Raw genomic sequence first — 11,825 nt, 5'->3', positions numbered from 1 at the left:
TGCGCAGACCAACAGTAGTATGCCAGCAATTAATGCGAGTATCAGAGGAAACCCTCCGAAAACACCAGAAAAAATAGAATGAAAAATAGCTGGTATTATACCAAAGATAGACTGGAAAGACGTCACAAGGCCAGAGCCTACAATTTTAAAAAAATGGACCAGACCAGTCGTAGAAGAAGCATTGAAGATAGTGTGTATTAGTGTGCCAAAATGTAGGGGGAGGTCAGTATTCAAAAGTGCTTGAACTTCCGTGCGAGTGTTCGCCACCTGAAGGAGAAATGTTTCACGTGACGAAGTCAACGCAACCTCCTTTTGAGATAAAAGAGCCCTTATTCTGCTCATCCTATTGAACTCTGCTTTCAAGGTCGGAATCGTCGGCCAGATGGATATATCCAGTCGGCCTTGCGGGGGTGGGAAAAGCACGTTATTACAGCAAATTACTCTCCGTGAAACTGAAACAATATAGGGAATTCCAGCTAACATCCCACAGCAAGCCTCACTATTTAAAAGCAAATAACTACCATTAGCAAGCAGCGTAAATGACGGTGTTATAACTGGCACAGGAATGCCCTTCAATACGCAAGCTAAATTAGGGGCATTTATATTACACGATCCATGTAATTGGATATGTCTACATACTACAGAATGATCAGGAGCAGACGTACACTCCTCACCTTTCAAATAAACTTCTTTGCCGTCTCTCTCACATCGATATGTAAATGGGAGAGACCATACCTCATGCAAGAATGCAGAACCAAGTTTTTCGTATCTGCCTAAGGCATAATGTTTCATGCACGAACTAAACCTATACATAGAAATTGGTAGAGTGACCATCCCATGGACAAGCCACACAGCATAATCCGACTCAGCAACAGAAAAAGGCAAAGGTTCTAACTTTTCTATATGCAGTAGTGAATACGTAGCATCTTTCATGGACATGAATTGCTGCTTTGATGTCAGATTAAATGGGCGGAATAAAGAAGAAATATTCATGTAATCCCACGGCACTTTCCCCGCCTTTAACGTCTGCAAAGTCCAAGCAAATTGCATTAACGAACGCAATTGATTTTGACCATGATACAATACAGACACATCGTCCTGGACAATATCTACAACAGATGAAACAATGTTATCCAATGTATATATTCTTGAAGATAAGGTGTTAATACTATTATCTATTACTGCCAATACTTTTTCCATATTGGCTTGGTCAATAGCACGGAGTCTGGAAGCAGCCTCAATCTGCGACAACTTCCAGACCTCGTTGTAAACAGCATACACCCATCTTTTGGATCTACCCAATGCGGGACCCTTAACAAAATCATTCAAATCAATTTTGTCATGCAAACGTGACAAGTGAATCTTAACTGAATCTAATGTGGAATGTTGCAACCATGTCTGGCACAATTTACCTACCGAGTAGGTAGTGACAGTGTGTGAGGACAGAAAACGTGGGTCTACTCTATCCTGTATGTACCCAGGAATTAACCCCAAAAATCTACGTTGACAGTTATCCGAACTTTTCTGCCATACCAACCAACCTTTAGGGTCTAATGCACTAATATTGAAGGTGGAATTGGAAGTAAAAGACTGCAACATAGTAAGGGACAGATCTGTGTGATTCTCCCAACCAGGATAAGCTCTCAGATCCGGGATCGAGGGGGAATTTAATTTTTTAGAAATAGCCAATCCAAAACAGGTTGTCTGAAAAATTGTAGAATTTAAAAATAACATGTGGTTTGGGATGAGGCAGGCACGATGTAAAGCTTCTGTACCTTGTACTTGCCAAGATTTAGTTCCCCAAACCGATTTGAGATCAATAGTATGTTTCCAAACGTCATACCCTCCAATTGCCAAATCGTCCATGAAGGACTTAGAAAACAACAATTTAGTGTGGGTCAAACGCACCTTTGAAATAGGTTCGTCTCTAAGTTTAAAATAAAAAGATGCATTATTGGATAAACTGAAATCCGAAAAATACGAAAAATTTTCGATCAATGTTTTTGAACTACCAATCTTCGGGGCTGGGCAATGTTCCCACTGCGTAAATTTGACTAAACTACGAAATGTGTTTGCCCTATGAAGAAAATGTGTGCCATAATGTTGATAACAAAACTGTTCTGCATAGTTTTCATTATTCAAATACAAATCCTCAGCATCAAATGCGGCATAGTATTTCAAATCAGAAAACAGTGTCTCTATAGTTTTAACATCCCAATCATCAGATCGAATGTCTTGTTTCACCACATCACCCATAGAAACACGATATACAGATGGCACATTAATCACTTCCGTGGGCCCATGAATTTGAAATTTAACTGCATCCCATGCTATTCCATCACGGACAGGCCAGGCGGTGATATTTACAAAAGTCAGGTCCCTCTTCATGATGTGCGACGATGAATGTGGGGACAAAGTTCCATTAATTAATCTAATTGTAGAACGTTCATCCAGGTAGTGTCCATTTATCAGCCTAAAAAACACTACCACAAAACCAATGGACATGAACAAAAAAATGCAAATGAGCACCAGCCAAATGTAAATCCAGGGGGGAACCAAAAATTGTCTCTTGAACCAGGCAAAAAATTTTGAAAATTTGGAAGGGGCAGTGGAAGTCAATGATTCAGTTCCAAAGGAAGAATTAGACTGGACAATGTCAGTTGAATGCAAAAGGGACAAAGGGACATCAGCACGATAAGAATACTCAGCATCATCAGGCAAAGCACCATCCGCAGGTGAAACAGCAGAATCAGAAAGTACTTGCATTTCAATGGCAACCTCAGGCACGATGTCAGATGGTGGAACCACTACAGAACTGCGCATCATCGAAGGGCAAGAAACTGAAGGTGTTAGACTATGGAGTATCGGCCACCCTGTGTAGCTTGACATTGTCAACTGAAATGTACCTGTTGTCTCTGTGACCAGGAAGTGGAGGCAAAACAATTGTGCGGGTACCCTCAACTCCAAGCACCGGCACTGGTGCACGATAAGAGGGGCCAAACTCCTTCTTCTTCTCCACCTTCTCACGGACCAGATCACCAACTCTGGGTAGCCAGCCGACTACCGGAATCTGAAGTCCAGCTTCGGTCGCAGAGGATATGTGTTCTTTTGCTAGAGTGTCTCTTGTTTCTTGAAGATTCTGTAAGACAGTACAGTGGTCATCTAAGTCAAAAGGCGCGGCTGCCGCCGCCATGTCGAGACCCTCAAGGTCAGGGACAAACATTCGAACTCCGAAGAGCATCATGTACGGGGTCCTCCCACCCAGAGACCTTCTAGGGAGATTATTAAGTGCACGTTGGACGTCATACAAATGGGCTAGCCAGTTTTTGCCAGTACCTAACACCCTGGCTGTCAATGATTGCTTTAGGTCACGGTTCATTCGTTCCACAACACTATTGCCCTCAGGCCGGTATGGAGACGAAAATTTGACTTGGACCCCCAAACTTCTCATAGCTTCTTTGTAAGCCTTAGAGGCGAACGCAGGGCCCTGATCAGAGTGAAGGGTGCCACATGCAAAACTCCCTATAAAGACACGCAATGCTTTGATGACAGTCCTGGCATCAGCACTCCTGTGTGGCCATACCCAAAGAAAACGTGTGCACGAATCTACTGCAACCAAGATATACTTGTACGCAGTGTCCGAGGAAAAAGGACCGCAGTGATCTAAATAAACACACGCTAGTGGTTGATTAGATATATGCAGCTGCGTTTGTGGTGGACGCGCCACCGTAGATGGCTTTATTTGTTGGCAAATCCCACAATTGAGGACATAAGTCCGTGTATGTTTGTACAAACCGTACCACCAATAACGCTGTTGCAACAGTGACACAGTTGCGGACACTCCGGCGTGCGCAGACGCAACACCCTCGTGCGCAGCTTGTACCAATGCAGGCCTGCAGTCCGAATTGGGAATAACCCTATCCCCAACATCATTAATCCTCACTAACGGGATGTTATCAGGACTTAAGTGATAATGGTATCGAGAAGGGAAATCTCTAGGGAAGTTCGTCCCAGTCTCTGATGCAGCAATAGCTGCCAAGATGTCATCATCGATCTTACTTTTGGATCTTGTAACTGCTGCTACTAAGTATGTTGCCACTGCTGTTTTAGCTGCCTCGTCAGCCAAACTGTTACCGACAGCATGGACGCCAACTCGTTGGTGACCAAGAGTGTGAATAACATTCACAAGGGGTCGACTGCATTTTAGTTCAGCCACCCTAGCCCAAAGCGTTTTATGCTTCACTGTGCTACCTTTCGAATCACGAAATCCATTCGCGATCCAAAACATCAGATTGTCGTTGTAAGATTGTACACAATAGTAAGAATCACTCACTATAAGAGTTGTGACTCGGTAATCAGCAAACTCCAGTGCAAGCACCAGAGCTCTAAGCTCCGCCAATTGTGCGGTACAATCACCCAAAGTCTGCGTATGTACCGCATCCTGTATGAATTCTCCATTCACGAAAGTACCAACAACAATTGCGCAAGCCGCTGAATAAGCGTGCCTTGATCCAGTTGCGGGCTGCGCGGACCCATCAGTGTAAATGACACAATGGAACTCCTCCAACGGGCGCAATGTAAGTGGAGCCGGATGAACTAATTCATACTCCAAACTCTCCTGAGTCTGAAGTCCTGCGTCAAAAATGTATTCGACATCAGGCGAGGCTAAGGAGGTCGCCCATTGTATCCACCTTGGATGCAAAGCTTTAGAATTCGGCACACTTGCTTTAGTGACTGCCTCCAAGGCAGGAAATGGTGTTACCACCATCATGCGCTTCCCCTGTGATAGCGCTCGTTCTTTCAGGATTGCCATCTGAACTGCTGTCAAAACTTTTTCGACAGTGGAGAAACGCATTTCAGCCGAAGTATATAAATGAGATTTGTAAGCAATGGGGACAGTGTCTCCTTCATTGTATGTTAAGTACGTGAACCCCTCCACACCCGGTACAATTCTTATGACCAGGTTTGTGTGGTTATCACGAGTTTGTAAATATTTCGCAGTAAGAAGGTCAGACTGCAAAGAGTGTAATGCAGCCGAATGTTCTGGCAGCCAGCAAGATTTGGTAAAAGTAGGTTGCACCAAGGCATATAGTGTCTTGATACGCTGGGCATATTCAGGAATGTAGGTACGACCGAAATTCAGAAAGCCCAGCAATGATTGTAGTTGTTTCAGTGTCGTAGGGATACGAAGGCGTGCGCATTTCTCAAGGAACTGCGGAGCCAAGCCTCGGCCCTCATTGTTGAGTTCGTACCCCAAGAATAAAACTGTGTACTCGGCAATGTGGGACTTCTTAAAGTTAAATTTGTAACCAAAGTCCGCAAACATAGTAATTATGTTGTCCACGCGAGCAAGGTGTGGAAGCAACTCGTCATCTGTTAAGTAGATGTCATCAACGTACGAGTACGCCTCCGGGTCTACTATCTCTAAGAGAGAGACCACACGGGCAGCAAATACCCCAGGACTATTCTTATAGCCCATCGGTAGCCTTTTGAACACTTTTTGTTTACCACCCGAAGTAAAAGCGGTCCACTCATAACTATGAGGGGGTATGTTATGACAATAAAAACCATTGGACAAGTCGAGTGTGGTTTTGAACCTTTTTCTCACAAGACTATCAACGAGAGCTGAACTATGGGTATTTTGCACCGCACAATTCCGGCAGTGCGAGTTTAAGTGCCGGTAATCCAAAACCAGGCGGTACGATCCGTCAGGCTTCGTTACAGTGAATAAAGGATTATTCATGGATGACACACACGTTTCAATTACTCCCTGATATTCCAATTGTTCAAGGATAGCCGCGACGTGAGACCTAGCCTCACGACGCATAGGGTATTGGGGCTGAGGCTGGGGGTCGGACCGCAATGGAAATTCGTGGAGGGTAGAACTTTTATCCCACCCCACCTGATTACGATACAACGCAGGTGCAAGCACCCGCGCCCACTCCTCGGCCAACTTCTTAGACTCCTCCTTGGGCACTACGTGTCCAAAAGAAGGAAGAATGACTTCTTCCCCCCTTGGAGCGTTTAGAACGAAAGCCGGGGGCCAATCTTTCTCCGCCAATAGTATATCATAGGTGGTCGTTAGATTATCCCAAAATACCGCGTGAATTTTTCGTTGTATGTCACCCTCAATATTGAGGACTATGTCAAATAATCTCTCAGGGGGGGCTACGCGAGTATCAGCAGTTTCTACTGTTACATAGATTTTAGTTGCTGTCGCCTCCAGAAATGGACGCAGTGCTCCCCGCACTACTGTAACCTCAACCGCGCTGTCTAGCAGCGTCAGCGCCCATTTCATGTTCAGAAGCTGTGTCCGTACCATCTTCGCTGAGATTGAGCAACCTTCTTTTTCTGAAACGGAGGACGTGGACGTGCAGAATCCTCCTGCTTGCCTTTTCTGTCCTCCTGTCGGGGCTGGTCTCGACCTTGAGCACCCCGGCCTCTCCCACGGTCTCCTCCACCAAAGTGTGAAGCCGCTGTTTCCTGTGAAGAACGAGGAGAGCGCTGGTCAGGAACCTGAAACCTATCAGGTGACTTAATACGAGAACGATCACGCAAATCATAAGCGCGTTCAACATATGCCTGAACTGGGGACGCTGGACGAGTCTCCTCTTTCTGTTGCTGTTTATCTTGTTTTTTAGCTCGCCAATTTTGTTTTGGAAAGTTGGGTTTATCGTCTTTTGTAGACGAACTCACTTTAGTGTGCTGTACTACATCAGGAATTTTGATGACGGGTTTCACGCCTAGGGCACTACGTCCAACCATCCTATAGGCTTTCGCAATAACTTTTGCAAACTCCCTCGGCTTATCGTCATCCGCAATAAGTGCCATCATGTTTCCCACTTGAAACTGCATGGCATCTCCTTTGAGATTTCCCATTATCATGGAACATACTATATCGAAGCTGTCGATAAGCCGCATTCCTAATTCAATAGCTGCTTCCGCCCCATGGTCCTCCTGGACTTTCTTGATAACGGAAGGTAGTACCGACATAGACGTAGTGCCGAAGCACTTCGAATAGGTCGCGGCAAAGACCTTGCCCCAATTGTCACAATCGACAATGTCTGGGACTAGTTCTTTCGGCAAAGTAATAGTGAGTATCCTGTGTTTATCCACAGGACTAGTGTTAGGAAACACGGCTTCTAGTTGATCGAATTTCTCTGCAAGCCAATAAGGATACTCATCCTTATTCTGGGGGCGCTTGCCAACAACCGCGTTTACCATTACAGGACTGATCACAACCGCATGATGGTGATCAGCCCCGTGTCCCGCAACTGCAGGTGCCCCCACCTGTACAGTGCGCGACACATACTGCACTAACGCCCTATGGACCGTAATCAGGGTCGTGTGTAGTATACGTAAGCTATCCACTCCTACCGTCAGGTAGCGTGGATGAGGTGTATGTCCGGCCAGTACCGGCCAAGTAGCACCTTCAATAGACAAAGGACCCAGTCTCACCGGGGTGACCATGTGGGGGAGGGCGCCATTAAACCAAATAGTGTGCTGCCAGGTTGAAATAGGAATTTCTAAAGCCATATATGGGGTATAATGTAGAGGCACCGGCGTGGCAGTGTATTTGTGGAACGTTTTATCGACATCTTCCACAGCCTCAAAGGTAACCCAAGAGTAAAACAACTCATAAGGGTAAGTGGCACTTGCACTTACGACAAACACCACTGCCATCCCGTCATCAGGCACCCCGTACGTCCTCAAATGAGCACGTAGAGACAGCCTACTATGAGCGGGAATTTCTACCGCCATTAGGACTAAAAAGAAGTTACAACGAGATCTTCAGTAGCACTTGGGCTTAGATTAGTGTAACCTTTTTTATTATCAAGCTTGAAAGAACCTATAGCCTAAAACCTAGGTAGGTTAAACCGTCACTCCCGTTATCCGGAAACCAGAGTGAGGGCGTTGCGGACTAATAAAAAGCACTACTAAGGCATCTCAGATATTAAGACCAAACGTTAGGTGCGCCATGTTGTAGGGATTCTGCGTATGCACAGAACTATGCGCAGGAAATCAGAACCTTAGAGAATTGTGGTGTACCAGAAACTCCCCTCAGAACTAAGAACCCCTTATCCGACTAGCTTAGTGTCACATTCGTTATCCGAGATTTAGCTCGGCGGTCCCAATGTATAGACAACCCAGAACATGCGACTTAGTTATTCTCAGGAATGGTGGGAACCCGAAATACCCGTTTGCACATATATATTAGTCCACAACAGAATAACTAAGACACAGTAAAGTTTAAAGAATTTATTCATAAACCTCGAGTCCTGTTATACAGTACTTTGGCTAACACAAGTAGACAAATGGTTAAGATCATTACCATTAGCATTGTTACAATACCATAGAAAATGAAAGGAGCGATCATATTACTAATGACAGTGGAACACAACCACCCTCCTTTCTCTAGCAACTAATAATATATTATTAGACTATTAGGGGACCCCATACCGTATAGATCAGCTTTGGTGTATCACATCACAGGATCAGCTCAGTGTTCTCTGCAACAGCTCTTCTATCGAATGCCCTAACAATATGCTGCGCTGTGATATTAAAGACCACGACATTCTGGTATTTGCGGCTGCGTGCATGTTGTGACTAAACAGTGGTACGATCACCCTGAACATAATCAGCCGGCACCGTCTAGTGTCCTAGAACAGTTCTTTACTCGATGTACAGACCAAGGGCACTAGCAACTGTTAAGGATGTATAAATAACATTCACTTGAGACGAGTCTGCATTTCTCAAATGAATAACATGTAACAACAGTGTCGGGTGCAAAGGCAGCAAAAGCAACAAGATGTTTTTCCAACAGCTAACGTGATTGAGCTAACTTAGCACTGTAAATAGGGAGTGGCCTAAAACCACGTGACAACGGTTCATGTCCCGAGTACGCGTGCTCACGCGAGAAGCGTGAGAAACGGCAAGAGACGTCCAAAACTTAGTACGAAGCGTACCGAAGGCGCTACGAAGCGCACAGAACCCTAAAGAAGCTTGTTTTGAATAGAAAACTGCCATTTTAAGAACTGTGGACTGCCTAAAAGCATTTAAAGTAACTGGAACCTTATTTAAGTGAAAGAACTGTATTTTGACATCCTGCTTGAAGAAATCTTTTATATAAAGAACTTTATTTTGATATAAATACAGCCTTGTGTCTTTGTGTGGTGGGGTGGTGATTATTGTGTGAGACATCTTGAACGCTTAACCTAATGCCCTCTGGAAATCTAGCCTGACTGCTCGCGCCACGTTACCTAGAGGGTGAGCAGGGGTTATTTTTAAAGAGGTAATCCTACGCCCTGAATTAGAGGAAAGGGTCCCTGCTTGTCGCAAGTGCATACCTGCGCCAACCAGAGACCCCGGATTCTAACACTTTCCATTAGAGATGACAAGACACAACAGAAGAATACATTGACTGCTGTACCCAACAACCAACTCAAGAGCCCATAGGTGCTTGAAGCCACTACCAAGGGAGACAGCTGAACCTGGCATCTGTGGCATGTTCGACGTTCGCCCTTCAGGAAGAACTGTGAACTCCAGAACCTCCAGAGCAAGCAATGCTGTGGGAGTGTTTACTGTTCGTGGGTTTCCAATGGATGAACTTTCTTGAGGTGAACCTCCAGAGGGCATGTCTAACCCCAGACTCATCTACAGATTCTATCACATTCATCACTAGTGGCCACCACAACAAAGTTCTGAGACTTCTACATTAATTATTTGCACTAAAATCTGACTCATGCTCTAGGCTTCTGTAGCTTACCAGGACCTCTAAATAAACTTCCCATTTTCATCTCTCTAAAGGGGCTTCCCTTTCTCATCACTGAAGGCATGCTGCCACCTTCAGAGCTATACAAGGGTTATTAACTTCACAGCAGCATGCATGCTTCCTGCTTTGTTGATCTACATGAGACCTGTAGCTTCAGAGCTCTAGGCTAGCTTCTACCTGCAATGCTCTATGTGTGATCCATAGTTATATCACTCTATAGGCCTATAGGGGCTTCCCTTTCTCATCTCCCTCAGCATGCTTCCACCTTAAGTGCTCTACATGGGCTGACAACGGAAGCTTGCTTAGAAAGAACTGGAGAGACCGTGTAGAGGTTTGCAACTGGGAAGAACGGTTCATGTGCTAAAAGCAGAGGTTTTCAGAAGGGAATGCCTGAGCATGATAAAGGGGCATGCATCCTTGTTCTGAGTGCACAACTGTACACGATATTGGTGCCCTTACCTTACTTTGATCCTGGCATCACATAGCATGGTCAAAGAGTCCTAGGCCTGTCCTTAACAATGCAAGAAGGCAGGGCTGCCTTTAGAAATTCCATAAGAGCCTTGTTAGCAAAATGCTGCAGATTAATTCCTCATGAGGACTGCCCTTTTATAGATGGCACAGGGCAAGGGTGGGACTGCAGTTTCTGTCATTTAAGGTGATTGGGCCCTTGATCTGCATACTCTTGCTTGGATCTAGCCCACATGCTACGTGCTGTGAGAACCATCACTTTGCACCAAAAATGTATCTGGAGCCTAGATATGATACTTGAAGAACCAACTCAAACCAGTTCTGACGCCCGACGCTGTGGATCCAAATTCACTATGTGGAAAATGTACATAAAACTGGGATCCAAACCACTCCACTATCTTCCAGTTCCAAGTCCTTCATGATCAAGTAAGGGAATGCTCCCCATGGACTCAGAGTAATGCTGTGCGACCAGGGCTGTTATCTGTATCAAAGCCAGTCTTCCAGAGGCGAGTGGAAATCACCTGAAGTCTGCAACTTACTGGGAATGCTTAGGGTCTGCCTAAGCATCTAGAAAAATGCCTACTCACAGAGGGAATGTGAGTGCCTAGCTCTGAAGGGGGAGAGACTGTCCAGGAGGAGAAGCCCAGTGTGTTCCCAGGGAATGCGAAACCCAGAAGTAACTGACTGCTGAGATGGAGCAAAGCCAGTCCTGACAACAGATTTGCAGGGTACAACGTTCTCCCATTGCAGCCCCCATCATGAGCTGTGCAGAGAAGTATCCACCAAGTTGTCTTTGTGATGCCCATAATCACAGTCATCAACACCGAGGGGCAAGTACTGCCACCCAAGGATCCCACCCGAGAGGAGCTGCTGATTGGCCTCCAGTGGCACAACTGCTGAAGACAAGTAGTCCCAGCTTGGGCCTGTCCCAGCCCCAAGGGCTATAACTGCCAAAGACAAACTCCAGTCTTTATGGACTTGAGGCCACGTACACAGACAAGCTCACTGAGATCATTGTGCAGACTGTGATCTCAAAGGGGGCTAGACTGCCTTACTGGGTCTCCCACACCAACATAGAAGGTCTAGAGTGTGAAGATACTCATTGCACGAACTGAAAGGAAACTGCTAACTTTGTCTTTTGGCCCATCAAATCAGTGCCGGCAATTGATCCGACCTACTGGTCAGTCTTTGGGGTAATCACTAGTATTGTGCGCCTGTGTGTAGGCTATGCCTGTACACATATTTTAAGTCACCCACGAGAGAGAAACAGAGAGATGGGAGAGCGAAGAGGGCACTATAGGGCATCTGCATGTAGTTATTCACCATAAGGTTTATGCAACACTGTAACTGAACTGCCTTTTGGAATATATAGTATTTAATAACGCTGTGAGATTAAAGTCCTCTCTTTTACTTAAAAGACAAGCATTGGGCGGGACATTAATCTTTTGTGTCTGTTGCTTGACTGCTAACGTCTGAGTGCTTGCACCTACTCTAACTCTTTAGGAAGCCCTGCTACCCTGAGAGTCAAGTGCAGAAAAGGTTGTACTTGGGTCAGGGTGCAGAGCCATAGGACAGACCGCAAGGC

Source organism: Triturus cristatus, chromosome 1_1, assembly GCF_964204655.1.
Source record: "Triturus cristatus chromosome 1_1, aTriCri1.1, whole genome shotgun sequence".
NCBI classification, from domain to species: domain Eukaryota; kingdom Metazoa; phylum Chordata; class Amphibia; order Caudata; family Salamandridae; genus Triturus; species Triturus cristatus.
Note: the sequence above shows the minus strand (reverse complement) of the source record.